Here is a 21,171-nt window from a genome sequence, read left to right as displayed (position 1 = left end):
AGCGAAAACGAAGAAGCAGAATAAGAAGGAGCAGACCGAGGCGTATTCACGAATGCATTAACGGGTGCGACAGACACGACGACACATGAAACCAACCGACCGGCCGACCGCACACAATTATACTGGAAATTAAGAAATATTAAAAGAAATAATAATAACAACAACAATAAAAACAACAGCATTGAAAGAAAAACAATTTTACACCCAATTCCCATTAACTTTGTATGTCCATCACTTTATCGGAAAAGCGCTGGGCCAAAGGGGTGCGGTGGGGGGATAATTGATATCCAATCGCCAGGGACTGTGTGAGGGAAAAAGGCGATATTGCATATTTCGGTCGTGAAAGTGTTTTGTTTTCAATGTTTACTCGGACGAACGAAAATAGTTATGCACACCAACCAACACACAGACGCAAGACTCGGGCCAACGTCACATCGCACATCGCATATGATCGCCCCAGAACAATAATGATAACAGACAGCCAACCCAACCAGCCATCCAACCATTCGTTCTGACTGCAGACAGTTAAAAATACTAACAACATTTCGATTCTGTTCGATTGTCAATCGCGGGGTTTGTAAGTTTGTTTCGTCGTCGTGTCTGTTCTTTCTCTCATAGCTATCACTGGGTATTAGTTTTTTATCCTCGTCTGAACTATGCACTGCAGGGGGGATTTTAAGTTTATTGTTACATTTGAAATATTTCGTAGCATTTTGTTTTGAGTTTTGTAAAATACTACATGTCGACGTAGCTATATTGGACCTCTTGTTCGGTATTAATGTGTCAATTTCCAACCAAGTGTCTGAAATTTGGCATTTGAGATTCTTGTTGTGCAAGAGGTCGCCTTATCCTCAGTATAAACTGATATTTTGAAAAATAACCCATGCAGAGGATTCTTGCGATTTAAGGTGTTTGGGAGTTCCAAAGTATTTTTTAAGCTAAAGTAATCTTGTCATTCCGTTTGTAAATCCTCAAATTAAACACGTTGGCCATCCTACCTGGCAAATACTGGAAAGCTACATAAGCCTAAAACCCATTACAATGTAATATAAACAAACCACCTTCTGCATTACCAGTAAGTTGGAAATATTGGGTTATTCCTTAAAAAAATGATAAAGCAAAAGAACTTAGTTTTCTCACTACCAAGCAACCCGGCTAAGAGTGTGCGCATCCGACAACAAAACCGAAGCTACGATGATGTAGATGAAAGGCTTGTAACAACCCATGATGTTCCTAAACGTTGCGAGTTCAACTTTTTGATTTTTTTGGATGTCCAATCCTGGATCTTAAAATAATGAAATAATGTTCAAGGAACAATAGAGGTATTTCCAGGATTTTTAAATATTTATCTTCAAAAACCAATAAAGTCATTATTTTGGACTTTCAAAGACCAATACTCTTCTTTAATATTTCTAATTTTTTCTATTCCATACTCATATAGCAAAAGCAGCGTTCGAAAATAAACAGTACACTAACATAGTGTACTGTACCGGTACAGTATCACTAAAAAAATTTTTAGCGGTAGTGTTCCGGTACACTACCACTAAAAAATATTTTAGTGATACTGTACCGGAACACAACGATGATCGTAGTGTACCGCAGTCGGAGCGCTAAAAAATCGTAGTGTACCGCAGTCGGAACACTAAAAAATCGTAGTGTACCGGAGTCGGAGCACTAAAAAAACGTAGTGTTCCGCAATCGGAGCATTAAAAAATCGTAGTGTAGCACATGACCACATTAAAAAATCGAAATCATAAAACTCAGCCATACACTGTAAAATATTTAGTTTTTTACACCAACACTCATTCATTTTTCGGTACCACAAAATAGCAGGTAAATTATTTGCATAATAACCCATTACAATGCAACCACTAAAATACCCTTTTTCGTGGAAAATTTCAATTTTGAATGGTTAAATACAAATTATGACTTCAGATTTGGTCCTTTTTTATTCTTTCTACCTATTCCCATATATTTCTACTTTCTTCAATCTTGCAACCAATCTAAACATACATGACAAATAAAATAAATCCAGCTTTTATTTTCATAATATTGAATTATGCTAGTAATTTTTGCATTATCAAAAACATAAAACATCTAATTTTTCTCACAAATCGTAAACAACACATATGTGGTACACTACCGATACATTATTTTTTTAATGTTCCGCCATGCGGTACACTACGATTTTGTAGTGCTCCGACTGCGGAACACTACAATTTCGTAGTGCTCCGACTGCGGAACACTACGTTTTTTAGTGCTCCGACTGCGGTACAGTACGATTCTGGTTGTGCTCCGGTACAGTATCACTAAAATATTTTTTAATGGTTGTGCTCCGGTACGGTACATTATCTTAGTGTACCACTCCACCTCGGAACGGTACAGAACACTACGGTACAGTACCATACTGTTTATTTTCGAACGCTGAGCAAAAGTGAAAATACCTTAAAGAAACTTTGTGTAAACGGCCATACATAAATTAGTATTAAAGAATATGTGTTGTCTGTGGGTATGTGTATGCTTAGGGACATTTTTAAACACTGAATAATATCCTCTGATATATCCATACCCTAAAGGTATTTGCAATTGTCAAACACACATTAGAAAACATGTTCAAGCAAAATAACCTTTGATGTTGCATCTATTCGAGGTCGTTGTTAATGTGAAAAAATGAGTTGAAAAAAAAAAATATGTTGAAACATAAAAAAACAGAAGCTCAAGAATGGCTTCGGAACAGAACCCAGATTAGACGACCATGTCATAAAGCTTAGCAGAAAGCATAGGCGGCCATGTCATAAATTTAACCCAACAACAATTCTTTATTGCAGATATAGGTATGTAAATACTTATTTCAGGTAGTTTCCTGCTCTAACCTTGACACTATTTTCAGAAAAACAAGTAAAATAGCAGTAAGTTCGGCCGGGCGCAACTTTGAATACCCTCCACCAATAGGAACGAATTTGGAAATTTTCAAAAAAAATAGAATCCGTTAGAAAAATTCTGTTACAATCATAAAAATACCGAATATAGCCTTTATTTTGGAGTCTATACGAAGACGTAGACCTGCATAGGGAAATTTTGTCATAGGCCTTTACAATATTCAAATACGAAACTTGAAAAAATTCCGGTGAATATTGCACCTAAAATCGTCAAAATACCGAATATAGGGAGGTACCGTTATATAGAGCTATGTGAAGATCTGGACCAGCATAGACAATTTTCTGTCATAAGCTGTAGTACCTATTAGGAACTTCAAATATGAAATTTTAAACTAATTCGGTAAATATTGTACCTAAAATCGTCAAAATACCGAATATAGGGAGATACTGATATATGGGGCCTACACGAAGACTTGGACCTGCATAGACAATTTTCTGTTATAGACTGTAGTTCTCATTACGAACTCTTAATACGAATATTGAAACAACTCCGGAGAGTAATGTTGCTAAAATTATCAAAATACCGAAAATTGGGAATTACCGTTATATGGAGGCTATACTAAGACCTGGGCCTGCATACGTAATTTTTGGTCATAGGCTGTAGTACCCTTTTCGAATTTAAAATGCAAAATTTGAAACAACTCTTGTGAATAATGTCCCTAAAATCGTCAAAATATCGAATATTGGGGGGGTACCGTTATATGTAACCTAACTTCATCGTGGACCTAACTTCACATTTTTCTGCCAGGGGGTAGAGTGCTTAGAAAGAACTTCTTTTTAGACAATTCCATTGAAAATGTAGCTAAAATCATCAAAATACCGAATATACGGTGGTTCCGTTATATGAGGGATATACACGATATCGTGGACCTATATAGACAATACCCTTCCGGGGGATAAAGTACTTAGAAGGAACTCCTTTTGTGGATTTTCAGACAATTTGGCTACCATCATCAAAATACCGAATATAGAAAGGTATCGGAGGACACGATATCGTGGGCCAATATAGCCCATCTCAAAACTTGTCCTGCCTGCAGACAAAAGGCTGATCTGTGCAAAATTTTAGCTTTCTATCTTTATTCGGAAAGACGTACGGAAAAACTGGGCCAAATCGTTTTAGAATTTTACGCTGATCAAGAATATATACTTTCGTTATGTCTAAAATTATTATTTCAATGATTTACAAACGGAATTACGGACTTAATGTACCCTGCATACTTTGTATGGTGAAGGGTATAAAAACTGATTATTAAGTACCGGGACGTACACAGAAGTGCATTTCGAAACAATTTCCAAAGCATAAATTGCCATATGAAATTGCCGTTTCGATTGGACCCAGACGTACGTCCATGACTAAATGAAGAAAGTCCATCAATAAATTTTTAGCAGTTATAACTACTTACAATTTAGCTTACTGACACACACGAAATAAGTAGTTAGTCTTGTCTACTAAAAGTCATAAAATATGTTCGATGTCTGATTTGTTCCATTTTTGGATGAGTTGAGGTGAATTTATGTCGAATTTCGCCACGCCCTACTGGCGATGAGAATAGGACTCACAATTATCGGTTTTGTGCCACGGTCACTCATTACTTCGTAATATGTTCATGGCCAGAGAACATTTTTATGGAATAAATGTAGTTTTTTTCAATTACATTGTAATGAGTTATTCATCTCCAAGTGATTACTTGATATGTAATTAAAGGTATGGCATGTTATGTCATTAGTGGAGCAGTCAGTCGTAATTTCGAAATTTTCCTTCAATATTCACTTTTATTTTTAACAATTCAGAATTTCACATGAAATCGATGTATTCCATTCCAAAATCCAATTTTCATTTCATTCAAATATGTTTGAATTCCCTCATCTGAAATTTGAAGCCAATCGCTACGATTTTTTATCACTACTTTCTCCTAGCTGACAACAAAATATGCCACTCGCTACTGAACAACAGTTGCTCCCCAACTACACCACTGTGGTGCCGTCCTTGACCCAATGCTTAAAAGAATAACGAACGAATGATCTTATTTGGAACGCATGGCCTCGGGAACGGAACAGCTGTGCAAAAACAGAAAAGTGTTTCAGCCAAAAATAATAAACTCTTCTCGTCTCGTAATGCTCTCTTCTCTTGCACACTTCACTCTTTTACTCTCTCTCTCTCCCGCTTCGTTTACATTGTTTATATGTTCTCGAAAATCACGAAATATACCCGCTGGCAATGAAAATTACATTTAACTCAATTTCACCAGTCCTATACTAGATATAAGCCGGACTAGTACCAAATGTGTCCCCAAGTAATGCAAAGGTAACCAATTGACACCTTTTCGTCCCCAAGTAATGCAAAGAAGCGACAGTTGTGCATAAATAAAAACCACCACGAAAAAACCAAACGAACATTTGAATGAGGTCTCTACGAACAAGAACCACTTTGAATAGTCTTTTGTCACTGGTATATGACTGTAAACCTGGAACTAGTAAAGTACCATCTACAGGTAATGCAAAGGGAGCCAATTGGTTACCTCGTATGACATCCCCATGTTAAAGTTTACAGTTGTTTGCACTGTGAGGGGTCTTAAGTGGAACTAGTTACTGTAACTCTGAGAATCGACGAGTTTCCGATGCCGAACTAGTTCATGTTGCTAGCGGGTAGGCATGGTTAAATCGACCAACCGAGAATCTTTGGAGAAAACAGATATGCGACAGCGAGTGTATGTGTGTGTGAGTGTGTGCGTCTGTAAAAATCCACAGTTTTTTCTAAATTTGTCCGAATGTAATGTAGGAAAAAAACAACTAAATCTGGCACGAAAATGGGTGACGTACCGTGGACGGACGGACAACCGGTCACATTCGAAGGCGGCTGTCATTGAAATTCTTCTTTGGCAGAAAATTTTGAATTTCAAATTTGAAAAGATTTCAGCAAAAAAAGCAATAATCAGCAAATGCCAAACAGATTTTTGAGGTCGTTTGGTCGCATTAAAATATCATATGGCCGGGAAAAGAGACCGTCACAACTACCACCACCACCTCCATCCACCGTCATCTGCGCCGCCATCCAAAACACCCCCGTTTTAATAAATCATCAAAGGTGGGAAAATCAAAATCGAATGCTTATGTCAAATTAAATGGGGAAAAATATTGGCTGTTCGAGTACTTTCTAAATATGGACAGCGGACATGCTTTTGGACAGCCGATCAGCCGGCACGGGGTACATGCTTATGCACATTGTACATACATACCTACAAACATGTGTATGTACATAGATATTTTGTGTTATTTACAAAACAATTTTATAATACTGTTTGTTTTCAGTGTATTCTGCTATTGAAAATCACTCGAAAAAAGACCGAAGAACGAAACTGTCATAAATTATAGTTTTTTGTTGTTAATTCTAGAACTCAACGAGAATATTTTGCGATTAGACATAAAATTAACTTGGCCCCTGAGTCTGAGCGATGTTTATCGTCGATTTAATCTGTTTTTAACTGAAAAATAACTGCACAACTGTAAGGAGCCTTAATCTCTCCCCTCCCTGGTGTCATAAATATGTATTGACGTTAATGGGAAACAAAATGCCAAGTATTTAATACTTAACTGCTGATTAACTGAAAACATTTTTTGGTATTTGATTTAGGGTATGCGAAAGAATTTAGAATCCGGTCAAATCTAGTGATTTAATGGTATCTGGAATACAAGGGCGTTAACACGAAATTTTCTTTTGAAGAAAGTTTGAGACCCAAAAATCTTTAAAAATTTAATATTGATTTGAAAACGTTACATTTGATTGGCCAAAATAAGTTATTTTGTATTCGAAATTGATAAAAACTTTCGAATTGATGCATAAAAGTCCGCAGATACCGCAGGGTATACAAGGGATTAGAAAGCTAATATGATTTTATAATTCCAGCAGTGGGATGCTGACGTTTTCAACTGGCTTAGACGAAAAGTTCGCTTCAAATATAGTACGCCGATTTACTCGTTCTCACTCGGGAGTGAAACTGGCTCACGAGCGAGATTGCTCGAAGTTTGGGAGTTGTATACGGAGTTCACTCTTCACTCTTTTGTTTTGTGTGAGAGAGATCCAGAGTCAGTGTTGTTTGAATAATTTGACCCGGAAGAGAATCGCTCGAAATAGAGGGAGAGGTTGCTCGAGTGTGAAACAATTTGTTTGCTGTTATATGTGTGTTTGTGTAACTGCAAACGAGTTTTGATGTAGGTTTGGAATTGAAGAAGAGGAAAACAGAAGAAGCAAGAGGGCTTTGTTGATACAGTTTAGCCTTTCGTTTGCTGCTGCTGCTTCGAGAAAATACACATACATAGAAATACCACAATGGTATGAAAAACGAATCTGTTCGTTTTCGAACGAAATTTGCTCCCACTCTAAAACGAAAAAATTATGCTCACCCTGATTCCAGCGAAGACCGAAATATAGTTTTTGCACATTTTGCAAAACGTATTTTTCTATTGAAAATTTGTACATCCTCAACCACGGAAAGAAAAGTCTCTTCCCGAAAATTTGTTTTAGTATTCCCATGATTTTGGACGAAATTTGTTTCAAGACATTTCGACCTATCTGTCTGTTTGGTCCGCAGAAAAATTATTAAAATGGGCCTTCTCTTCAATTTACGCTTTGGGCTTGCTATTATTTTTTCTTCCTGAATCCTTCTATACTCTGTCCCCAAATTTCTTACACTTTTTAGATCCTGAAATATAGGTCAAATTTACAAAAAAAAAAACGATATTTACAAAAACGGAATATTTCCAGATATAAATCTACATTGAAGGGCTTAGGTATTTTCTGAAAGAAAATAGAATCGCCTCTCAAACGTTCAATATTCGCGTATCTCTTTTAGATCCTGAGATAAAGGCTATAGCATGCATTGTCCTTAAAAAATTGTATTTTCAAATGCTAATATCAAATCGTATTCGGAATGTAGAGGGAATCACCTCCCTAACGATACCTATACATATATACGCCTTAACATTTTAGTTTCTGAGATATTCGCCAAAACATACTTGGTCCTCAAAATTGTTAATGGTTCTGTATAAGCTTTAAGCAGAAAATCGTCTTTATTTTCCGTTTAACACTTATACATTTGTACAGTTCGCCGTTTGTCTCCGATAGGCACATTTCTTTAACTCCACCCGTTTATGTGCATTATTTCGTACATTTTAGTATTTGTACATTTAATTTTTGGATACGCGGATATCCCTAAAACTTAATTTTAAAATTCTTTAGAACCAATTTTCGATAACCGGTTGTTCAATAACACAGAATTAGTCACTCCCATACCAAATTTCAGAATTCGAGGATTACTCCTTCTTCTCATATCAATATCAAGTAAATTTTAGTAACTTTTGTACCCTTTTAATAAAGACCAATTACCAAAAGCTCAATACCAATAGTAAAATGTTTCATACCTTTTAGTTCGAGGCGTTTTAGTAAGAATTTTCGAAAACCCATGCCATGCACATGAAGAATGACCCTGATCTATATGTATATCATGTCTAGGATCTACCCACTCTTCTAATATCCATATTCAGTACATTTTAGTTCTTTTCGAGATTTCAAAACATTTACAAAAACCTTTTTCCATTGGATTTTTCATATTTATGATAGCATATTTTGTATATTATTTCTTTTCAATTTTTGTTTTTTTTTTTCTTTATTCTTTCTTTTTCAGAATTCGAGGACTACTCGTTTTCCTGTTGTCAATATCGAGTAAGTTTTTTTCTAACTTTTGTATCCTTTAAGTACGAGATTATATAAAACCTAACTGCCGGAAGCTCAATATCAATGGTAGGATGTTTTGTATATTTTAGTGATTTTCGAGGCGTTTTAGTAAGAATTTTCAAAAACCCATGCCATGGGCATGAAGAATGATCCTCATGCCATATTTCTGATATCTAGGGCTACTCACTCTCTTAGTATCCACATTCAGTATATTTTATTTATTTTCAAAACATTTTCAAAAACATTTTCTCATTTGGATTTTTTATATTCATGATGCGATTTGGTTAATCTTAAAATTATTTCAGATTTTTTTTAATTCGAATATGTTAAAGGTCATGGGGACTCCTACCAAATTTCAGATTTTTAGTTCAATCATTTCTCATAATACGTTCTGTGTCTTCTAACCACGTCGGATTTCCAAATGTGATCCCCATGGAAAATTTCACAAATTATCTAGAGCTCGGTTTGAAAACATACACACACATACCCAAAAACCTATCGAAAAAAGGTGATTGGTTTGCTGTCTCCCTAATTCACAATGATTCGCATCATTGATTTTCTAAAATACGTCAAATAAATACAAGAATGCGACCTGGTGTTAATAGCCCTAACTTGTATGAATATAGATTTTTTGCCATAACCAAACAAAAGAACAAAAATAAAATCTGTAAATTAGACTCTTCCCCCTAACAAACAAAAATAACAATGAATTGGATTGTTAAAAATAAAATGTCTCCGTCACAGCAAAAATAAACAAACGGGACGGATTGTCGTCACTCTCTTGCAGAAAAAAGGTATTTAATTAACCGCATAACCAAAAAACTCACTACCAAATAATGGGTTTGCAATAATATTTTGGCATCGTTAACTGCTTTCGAAACAGCACCCTGATCCCTTCTTTTAACCTTTAACTTACGAGGTGATGGTAAATTTTACCCTCCCTTCACATTTTATTTTTTTAACATATGGCTACAGAGGGTATATATATACAGGGTGAGATGAAAAAACTGCAACCAACTTCAGACTGCTGTCATTTCTAAGCCAGTCGTCCGACAGCTGTTAAAATTATTTCAGTGACAGCTTATTATATTTTTAGAATCGTACAAAAGCATTTTGGTGAGAATTTTCCAGAAAAAAAGTTATTCATGATGGAATTCAAGCGTGATAGTGTGACTTCTTTATATTTGGCTGGAAAACCACCAAAACCTGGCTATCGTTGGAGCACTCCAGCATTTAAATGTGAATAAATCTTTTGTGTCTCGTACCATCTCTCGTTACCGTGATACTGGTAGCGTAGCCTGACGTCAAGGAAGTGAACGGAAGAAAACAGCAACAGAAACGGTTCGAAAAGTAAAGAAGCGACTTGATCGAAACCGGCGTCGCAGTGGCCTGAAACTGGCTCATGAGCTGAACATATCGCAATATTTCATTTGGCAACTATCGAAAAATTAGCTCGGGGTAAAGCCTTTGAAATTCCAAAAAGTGCAAAAACTTACGTCGCAACAGAAAGAAAATAGACTCAAAAGAGCTAAAGAGTTGCTTCGCTTGGCCGAAAGTGTTGAACTGCCGAATTTGGTTTTCTCCGTCTCCGACGAGAAAACATTCGTTGTCCAGCAGTTCGAAAACAAACAAAATGATCGTGTTTACTTGCCAAAGAGGTCAGCTGAAAATGTGCACCTTCGATTGGCCACCAGAACTCAAGCGCCGGCCATGGTGATGGTGTTATGGTCGCCATAACAGCCGATGGTCGCTCTCCGCTCGTATTAATCGACTGTGGCATCAGAATAAATGCCGAATAGTATAGCGAAAATATTCTGAAGGGTATAGTATAGCCTTCGGATCGCAAACATTTTGACCCGCACTCAGCACGCAAATGAGGTTCCTCGCTTCATTTCCAGCACATATTGGCTGCCAAAATTTCCGGATACCATTCCGTTGGACTATTGTGTGTGGAGTATTTTGGAAAGCAAGATTGGCACCATAAAATACCAAAGTGTCGATCAACTCAAGCAAGCGCTTTGCCGGGAATGGGCCAAAATACCGCAGAGCAACATTCGGGCAGCGTGTGACGTTCTCATTGGCCATTTAAAGGCCAAAGGTGACCAATTCGAACAAATCTAAACTTATTATATTAACTTATTAACCCTAAATATTCGTCGTAGACCCCATAAAGTATATATATTCATAATCAGCATAAAATTCTAAGTCGATTTAACGATGTCCGTCTTTCTGTCTGTCCGTCCGTCTGTCTGTTGAAATCGCGATACAGCCCACATTATTTGGCGTAGAGCGTCAAAATTTAGCAGAATAATTTGTATTGTGTCTATGATGGTTGGTATTGAAAATGAGATATATCCGTCCACGTTTTGGTATAGTCCCCATACGGTACCTTCGGTATTGATGATTTTTGTCACATTTTTGACGGATTTGTCTAAAAATTGATATTTGTTAGTCATAATGGGTTCTGGCTACGAATTTGTCTAAAAATTGGTATTTTTGTGTCCTAATGGGTTCTAGCTTCGTTGGCGAAACACTGCATGTATTGGTATAGCTCCCATATAAAGGTACCTCCCGATATTCGGTATTTTGATGGTTTTTGCCAAAGTTCTTCGCGGATTTCTTTTGGCGAAACACTGTATGTATAGGTCCATGTTTTTGTATAGCCCCATATATTCGTATTTCCCGATATTCGGTATTTTTATGATTTTTGGCACATTTTTCCATGAATGTATCTAAAAATTGGTATATGTGGGTCATAATGGGATCTAATGTTTCCTTTACCCTAAGGTTGAGGGTATTAAAAGTTTGGCCCCGCCTGTACATCTGTCGGCAAAGCCGACTGATGGTATTTAACTTGTTTTTTTTGTAAAATTTAGAGGGATAAAATTTACCACCATGTTATAAATATGCCACCTCACCAGTTAAAGGTTTACGTGGTTTCTTCTTCTCATTTTATTAGGCTTTGAATTCGAATAGAAATAACTATTTATTTTTTACTGTGCTGGTAACGTAGAGGATATGTGGTTGCCATTAATGGTTAAAAGCTTAAATGGCAGATACGCCTACCAAATTTTTGCTGAATGCCCTGTTAGTCTGAAGCAAATAATCTATAGAGGAACTATTTGTGTTTACTATAAAATTAGCTTAAGCTACTTCGAAACCCGTTCAATTTCCCAATAGGTTATTTATACACATTGATATACATACATTAAGAGTTATATCCTATGAAATATGCAGTCGAGCCCTTCAACTCTTCTTCTGCTCTCTTGATTTGTATTTTATTATTAATTTGATATTTTTAATTTTTTTTTTTCAAATGTTTTCCCACTGATCTATAAATTTATGGGCTTCCCAGAACAACAGCAGCAACAACCACAAGACTGTGTTTCCCACACACGAAGAAGGCCAGTCTTCAATTGAACACTCATTCATTTATTTGGCCATTCAAATAATTCATCTCATCAATAAAATCATCTTTTGTCACCGAACTGAACGCTATTCATTCAGTTTGTTGTTGTTGTTGCTGTTGTTATTATTAATAATAAATTATTATTACCATTAATTAATTGAAAGACATAAACATTTGTTGTTGCCACTGTAGATGTAGATCTTGTTAGAAACGTCGTGGGTTCTGCTCCTTCGTTGTTCTCATTAAAAGCACATTTTAATTATGTATGTTTGCACACATATACATACACACAGAGATACATACGCACATATATTTGTTCAATATTGAAACTTTTTTTTTGTAAATTATATGTTTTTATTTATTTATCTTTTGTTATTTCTCGATTTGATTCGGCTTTTTTAAGTATTAGGTTGCGTTTTGTGTCTTTGCCTTGTTCATTTCATTGTTCATTCACTTGTTCTTTAATTATTTCGGAATTTTCGAATTAAATTCACAAAAACGAAAGACCAGATCATATTTGTTGCTTCTATTATTGACTGGGTTGGGGTTGGGGTTGGGGTTGAGTTGTTGCTGAATTGGTTAGGCTTAATAAGTTGGCGCGTCTGTTGTGGCAGCTGTTTGCTGTAGTTGTTATCGTTGTTGCTTTTGTTGTTGTTGTCGATGATGGAGATGATGACTTTGATGCTTTTAAGTTATTTATGGTTTGCTTGACATTTGTTTTGGCATGGGATGGGACGGGATGGGATGGACAGACAGACATACAAAGACGTCTTGTCTTCACTTTATGGATGGGATGCCTTTGTCTGGCCTGGCCGTTCAGCCTGAATGGCTATTGACGCGAGGGCACAACAACGTTGTCGTCGTCGTTTACTATCTTCCAAGTCGTCACGTCACTTTGCTTCACTTCACTTTTCAATTGAATTGTATCTGTATCGAGACCATTTCATTCATTAAAATTAATCAAGTTCGAACGCTCGGTGGCTCGTTTTTGTTTGCCCGCTTTTTCGTCTTCTTCTTGGGCTTTAAAACACTACTATTATTTATTTATTATTATTTTTTTTTAATATTTTATTTTCTTATTGTTATTGTTGGCTGAGTTGACCAAAACACGAAACGAAATGTTGTGGCGCTTGCCTTTTTCAGTGGCAAAACACAACAAACATGAGAATCTTTACCAAGGAACAGGCGAGCGACAACAATGACGACAACGGCGACGGCGTCGGCAGCGATGTCAGCAGACTGATACTCCTCTCAATGTAGCGTTTTGCCGCACAACACTCAACAGAGTAACAACATTTGAACGCGGCACCCAAATAATTCTCTGTTTTGTTTCACATTTCGTATTGTGTGCACAATTTGCGACAGTGTACGTGTGTGTGTGTGTACGTATATTCATGTTCGAACGGGAGTGTGTGTTTTTATACATCCCCAAAAAACGAAGCCAGGTGAAATTCAAAAGCACCCAACAACAGAAATCGAAAAATAAATTAAAAAAAATTACAAAAATGAATTGTGATTTTTGCTAATCTTTTCTTTTTGTTAATTTTTTTAATACTATTTTCTATTGTGATTTTTAAGATTAAGGGTGTTACGAATAGTTTTGAGTAGTCATGTATAGGAGTTCTTGGAACCATCAATCAATTGTTAATTTTGTTCATTTTTTGTTAATTTGTTTTAGTGTTTAATTTTAAGTAAGTCTTCTAGGATTAAGGATATTATAATTAATTTAGAGTAGTCATGTATAGAAGTTTTTTGAACCGTCCATGGCCCTGTCGGCTAGGTTTCTGTACAAATTGAAAATAAATAAAAAATAAATAAATAAAATCCGTAAAATAGATGTATACAGCTTCTAAACCAGAAAATAAAACGGCGCCCAAATGTTACTGTTTTCTAACTACTAATGACGAGTAATGCCCAATTACAGCCCCTTTGCCAGGGAAATATTGTTAGGTTAGACTTGGAAGATGTGGCATAATATGGATTATTAAAGACCATCTAAATACCTAACTCCCAGGTTAGACGTTACATGCAAAAATTTGAGAAAATGTTCTGACAGAAATAAGTAGATTTTTATGTGCTTTCTTATAAGACACAAATCGGGGGTGTTATGCAATGCATTTTTCAACAATTTTTAAAAACTTCAATGTTTCTTCATTCAAAATTTTCAATTTCAAAATTGTCCCAGCACTTGTGTCGATGCGACTCTCTGTATTCTTCTACCATGCATGAAAGATATACTATTCTTCAAATTATGAAGTCGATATCCCAAATTTCGGCCTATTCGGTTGGAAACCTACCTTCCATGTCACAAGAGTAGGATAGTCTGATGAAACTTCTTAAAACGCGTAATTTATGCGTCGTTGTTTGGCTGTCTTTACAATCGCACTCGACCATGTCATTATATTCTCCACGTTTTCGTATAACCCCCATATAACGGTACCTCCCGTCCTTTTTTTTGATGGTTCCTACCACATTTTTGTAGTTCGTAAGGGGTTCTAGCTCCGGTGGCGGAACATTTTACATATAAGTTCAAGTTTTCGTATAGTCCCACATAAAATACCTTCCGATATTCTGGAGCTAGATATTACGTACCTCCCAATATTTCATATTTTGATGATTTTAGCCAAATGTTTTTACGGATTTGTCTAAAAATTTGGCTTTTGTAGTTCTTAATGGATTCTAGCTCCGGTAGCAGAACATTGACTATCTAGGTCCCCATTTTCCTATAGCTCACATATAACGGTGCCCACCGATATTCGGTATTTTAATAATCCTAGTCACATTTACCCACGAAATTATTTCCAATTTGGTATTTAAGACTCGCAATAGATAACAATCCTTGTCTAGAGAGTGAGATAAAAACTGCAATAAAGTCAAACGCCATATTTTTTTCATTTTTTTAAATTTTATTGAATGAAAGCAAATAATGTCGGAAATAGCATCAAATTGTACCATAAGTTTAGATTTGTTTAGATTTGGTACTAATTATGGCCTTCAAACGGCCAATGAAACCGTCACACCCTGCCCGAATATTGCTCTGCGGTATTTTGGCCCATTCCCGGCGAAGCGCCTGCTTGAGGTGATCGACACTTTGGTATTTTTTAATGCCAACCTTGATTTCCAAAATACTCCAGACACAATAGTCCAGAGATTTTGGTGGCCATTGTGCGTTGGAAATAAAGCGAGGAACCTCATTCTGTAACCATTCTTGGGTGGCGCGTTCTGAGTGCGATAAAGCTGAGTCCTGTTAAAATGTCCAAGGTCTGAGGTCAAAATGTTTGCGTGCTCAAGGCTTTAGTACACCCTCCCAAATATTTTCGCGATAATAATCGGCATTTATTCTGATGTCACGGTCGATAAATATGAGCAGAGAGCGATCATCGGCTGTTATGGCGAACCACACTATCACCATGGTCGGCGCTTGAGTTCTGGTGGCCAACCGAGAACCGAGCGATGGTACGAGACACAAAAGATTTATTCACATTTAAATGCTGGAGTGCTCTAACGATAGCCACTTGTAGTTGTCCAGCCAAATATAAAGAAATCACACTATCACGCTTGAATTCCATGACGAATAACTTTTTTTTTCTGGAAAATTATCACCGAAATGCTTTTGTACGCTTGTAAACAATATAATGAGCTGTCACTGGTATTTTAACAGCTGTCGGACGAGTGGCTTAGAAATAACAGCAGTCTGAAGTTGGTTGCAGTTTTTTCATCTCACGCTGTAAATCTAATAAAAACTATAAATCTAGTCGTGAAAAGATCTATTTTGTACTTAAAAGAGTCATACCCAATAGAACAGGGGCGGGCAGCTTCTGATTGATGTGTGGAGAGAAATATGCGGGGCTAAATTTGCCTGTCACTGTTTTAAATGGAGAAATATTACTATGTGCTGCATTCGGACCGTATTATGTTTTAGAACGAACTATTTTCCGAAAAGGATTTCTACAAACCCATTATTTTGATACGAGATATTTTTAGTTGCACGCACCAGATTTCATGAAGCCCTAATGTGGCTAAAGGTAGTAAAGCAATGCCAAATACGTACCACATGAACAGTATGACGTGATGTAAGTAATTCACTTATTCCTGCAATTGTTTTAAATATTTTTTTATTCAAATGTTCGAGTGGAAAATTTGCTTCTGTCGGATGGGTCCAATATGTTAATAAAGTACACTTAAGTTCATTTGCATATCAGCCGAAATTGATTGAATGCGTTGGTTCAAATGTATGAATGTGTTTTATCGTGTGTGTGTTGTGTGTTTGGATGTGGCTCATTCATGCAAACACAGCAGACAGAGACACCACATGGACACACTCTCAGTCAAACAACACCACCCAAAAGTTCTGAGTGTATTTTGTATCCAACGCTGTAGCGTCAGCAGCAGCACCAACAACGCAAAGTAAACAAAAACAAGGAATCGTAGCAGAAACTACCAAACAAAGCAAATGCAAAAAATAGGGGTATTTTGTTGTTTGTCTTTTGTTTTGTGGCGGTCTTTGTGTTCTTTTGGTTTTTTTTTTTTCGTTTTTTATCTTTTGTTTTCCTTTCTGTTTCTTTTTTGTTTGCCTTCGGAAGGAAATCATATGGCATGGCTGACTCTCAGATACAGCAGAATAGGAATTCACATATCAGATGTTTGGATTTTTCCGCTGGAAGAGAGTGTGGGAGAGAGTAGGAGAGAGGCCGTTATTAGTACAGTGGGTGTTGTTAATGGGTGTGAGAAATGGTGAGAATATATCCCATTGACTTTGTTAAGGAATTTTTGTATTAAAATTAACTTTTGTCCAAATATTGTTAGAGATCGATGCATTCCTCTTAGTATTCATTTTTTTAGCATACTTAACTTTTTCCAATTAAAAACAGCTGATTTTTTATTATAAATTTCTTTCAAAGTTGAATTTGTTCATCATTGAAAATTTGTACCTTCACGTATTTCGGTGGCATTCATATAAACACATGTGTTCAAAAATACTCACCTTCCCTACTGTGGTACCTTATATTCTGCGTCCGTAATATACAAGTTCTAGAGATCCATTTATTTAAGGGCAAGTAAAAAAATTAAAAAGTAAAGAATTCTGCCAAATTTAAAATTTTCGCTATAGCCAAGACGCGAGAGAACAAAATTTAATTACAACCTTCGACGTTTTACTACTTTTTTTTTCTGCATTTGATTTTACTTATTAATGTTTATTTAATTTTTTGTAAATCCTTGTTTGCGTTGTTATCTCTTGCATGCAGTGACGGTTCGCTAATGCCATTGTTGCGTATTTGTTTTTATGATTCGTTTCCAAATGTATTTATTGACTGCCTGATATCATTCTGCACTTCATGGCTATCTACAACCATGGAATTAAAAATATTGAAGGCTATATGGAAAAGTTGTAATATTATGGGTACGGCCACACCCACAGTGATTTTGTTTAAATGACCTCTGACATTTTCTTCCAAATATCACCAAGAAATTTGACAATCTCACACCGGTCTATAGGATAAAAATTAAAAAAAAATACGTACAAAAGTATCAGTTGGTTTAGCCGGCAGATTTATATCCCCAGCCTAGAGTTATGATTATTCAAACTGTTGACCCTCTATGAGGTTCGGAACCTCGCTGGCTGATATTGACCAATTCATATCTGACCTAAGACTGATGAAAATATTACAACGTGCTAGAATTGGACAATACTACTCGACTACTTCCTATACTTCATTGGAATGTTCAAAATGTTGACTCTTTGTGGGAGAGGTACCAGAAGGAGTAGACCGATATTTCCCAACTTCACACCAGATTCTGTGCTAATAGAACTATTGGGATGTGTGAAATATGAAGAGAACCGGATGCTTTTTTTCGGATTTTATAATCGTCTTGGTTATTTAAAATTTCGACCCTTTGTGGGGTAGATACAAGAAGGAATGATCCGATCTCTACCATCTTTATAACAGATCTTGTGTTGATAAAAATATTGTGATGTACCAAGTTTGAACGAAGTCGGATGTTAATTTCACGTTTTATGAGCGTAATTAATATTCAAAATTTTGACCTTTTGTGGGGGAGGTACCAGAAGATGTGGACCGATATATACTATCTTCACACCAGTTCTCGGGATAATAAAAATATTGTGATTTGTGAAATTTTAAGACAAATGATCGATATTGTCCATTTTCAGATATCACCTCGAACCGATTCAAATATTAGGAATTGCAAAGTTGGAGCAAAATCGGGTTATCCTTTCTCTATCCGTGCAGTAAAATATTTTTTGAAAATGTTAACCTTTTGTGGGGGATGTACTCGAAGAAGTGGACCGATATTGCCTATCTCCGAACTCGATCTAAGTTTGATAATTTTATTACGATGTACTAAGTTTGGATGAAATCAGATACTCCCTTCGAGCTTACCAGCCTATCGTGCTCACCAGCCAGACAGACTCCAAATGTCCAGAAACGGATTTGGTCCAAAGAGACCAAGGGTCTAAAATTGTCTAAAAAAATTATATATACCCTCTCTAGCCGTATAGCTGAGGGTATAAACCCTCTCACGAACCTCACAAATCACCTCAACTGGAAATAAAAAAAAACTTGACAATATACAAATGGTTATGTCAAAGTGTATTGACACAGTAAAGCCAGCCACTTGGAATTCGATTCTCACAAAAAGCGCTTCTCTCGCGAAATTTTTATTAATGACTCTTTATTTCGGATATTTGACCTGAGTGTCTCGGTTCTAAACAAGGAAGGATCTATTAAACCGATTTAAACAATATAGTTAACATTTTGAAGCTTATTAAAATAACTATGGAAGAGGTCTCCATTATAGGAATCTACGAGTACAAACTAGATGCCAAATTACAACTGACCCTCTAACCTTTCCAAAATTCTATACTATATTTTACCCGGAATTTCGGCTCAAATATATGGCTACCGAGATCCGTCTCGCAAGAAATAAATCTATTTCCGAAATTAAGGCATAAATACTTATCTCTTGAAAGAATATATAACAAAGCGGAAAGTTTTTACTATCTAGAGCTAAGCCAAAAATTTGGTAGAAATATTACGACATGTAAAGTTCGACCAAATCAATTAGACTAGACTGAATCCAATGTCCAAAAATACTTAAGGTCAAAACCCGAAATTAGGAAGAGGAGAATTCTAACCGTATAGAAGAATTGAATCCGAAACAACGTCACATCGAAAATCGAACGACAATCAGTACTTAAATAGCTGCGAGGAAACTTCAAAAAAGGACCAAAACCGAAATGACGCAAAGCGTCTCTTCTTTTGAAAGAGGACACATGGCCGCCTTTCTTTCATATTCCATAAAACTTATCTTTAAAAAACTAATAGAACAGGATGCGCCACTGAAACACCACACAAGCTGCAGTGCAGCAAGCCGCCACCGGCATGTGAGGACGTGCACATATAAACGAACATTCGTTTTCACTTTATCTTTTCAAATTCCTTGTTATGTATCACGTGGCGACCTGATAGCAATTTCAAAATATTCCTCTGCACTTTAGGTTTGGCACGTTGTTTAGATTTGTTTTCAAATAATTTAGACAATTTATTTTCTCCCCAAAAATATCATCAGCAGCCATCAAGGGGGATTATAATTATGATATAGTACGAATTCGGGGTGGTTCGTTCAAATAAGATAAGATTAATAGATCGAAATTTCATTTTCCAATTTTGTATTCGTGGTTTTATAGAGCACTTGTTTTTTTTATTTTTGTTTTTGGTGTTTTATTTGTTTTCAAAATTCATCGTTTCTTGACATTAGAAATAAAGTAAACACGACTCGTTCCACATAATTAGTTATAAAACAAATGTAAACATTCAACCGAACATAATAATTTAATGCCGCCTAACACTGGGCCAACAGACAGTCTGCAAACTAAGAAAAAAAACGAAAACAGCTTGTCATGAAAAGAAAAAAAAAATAAATACCATAGGTTACTTAAACAATGAGATTGGGTAGAATTACGAAATAAATGACAAAATATTGGAGGTGGCGCTACATTTATTTTCAACTGCCTTAATTTGGATTATATATAAATACCTAGCGGATTTATATATAATCCAAATTAAGGTAGTTGAAAATATGTGTAGACCAGATATGTTTTGAACGTTTCGATTGTTTTTCTTTCAAATATCATGGATGGCATAGGCCCGAAAGTTAGTATCAAGAGTCATATATCTTTATGGATTTCAAATATAAATAAGAAAATTAATAGTTTTCATAACAGAATAAGTTGTTGGGTGTCATATTAGAATGTCAAAGAAAATGGGCAAATCATCTGTTTCCTTTTAAGGTTTTGCCCAAAAGTCCAGAAGATTTTTTCATTTCGGAGTAAAATATCTTCCCCTATCTCCCCTGAAAGTTGTTGAGCAATGTCCATTGATTACCAATGAAAGCGATCAGAATATTTCACTAATAATAGGTGTGTCTGGTTACCCTAACATTTGTAACAATTTCTGCAAATTGTTACTGAAATTCGTTTGTTAACACAAAAGTTCTGCAAAAGAGAGCGGATTGAGAGAGAAATTTTGACAGTTCTTAAGTGAAAATTTGCAAATTCTAGCTGCACATATTTTTTGCAATCACTTGCAGCTCTTCTTCTCTTGCCGATGATTTATAAGTGGGTATTCAATTTTAAAACATAATTGTTCGGCTCATTTTTATACCCTCCGCCATAGTATGGAGGTTATATTAAGTTTGTCATGGCATGAAATTCTATGTCGATTTAACGATGACAGTCCATTTGTCTGTCCGTCTGTGAAAATCACTCTAACTTCCGAACGATTTGAAGTAGATTAATAACATTCTACTCAAATCTATGTTTGGTCTGCAGGAATTTTCGTATTAAAAAGTCAAAGTCAAACTCCATAATTTTTACATTTTTTTTTTAAATTTATTTAATGAAAGCAAAAAATGTCGGAAATAGCATCAAATTTTAGAATAAGTTTAGATTTTTACGAATTGATCATCTCTCGCACGAATTATGGCCTTCAAACGGCCAATGAGACCGTCACACGCTGCCCGAATGTGGCTCTGCGGTATTTTGGCCCATTCCCGGCGAAGTGCTAGCTTGA

The 21,171-nt window shown here is 36.0% G+C and overlaps 1 protein-coding gene across 1 annotated transcript in view; it reads right to left on the bottom strand.

The window, feature by feature from the left end:
• The window catches only part of LOC101897946 (solute carrier family 12 member 6), an 83,705-nt gene extending 70,605 nt beyond the window's left edge, over positions 1-13,100 (bottom strand). The window contains exon 1 of the mRNA XM_005176444.4: positions 12,227-13,100. The gene's annotated coding sequence lies outside the window, so the exon portion shown is untranslated. The remainder of the gene's footprint in view (positions 1-12,226) is intronic.
• Positions 13,101-21,171: the final 8,071 nt, after the last annotated feature.

Source organism: Musca domestica, unplaced genomic scaffold (genome assembly GCF_030504385.1).
Source record: "Musca domestica strain aabys unplaced genomic scaffold, Musca_domestica.polishedcontigs.V.1.1 8, whole genome shotgun sequence".
NCBI lineage: Eukaryota > Metazoa > Arthropoda > Insecta > Diptera > Muscidae > Musca > Musca domestica.
The sequence above is the reverse complement of the archived record's forward strand: the minus strand, read 5'-3'. Positions and strand labels throughout refer to the sequence as shown.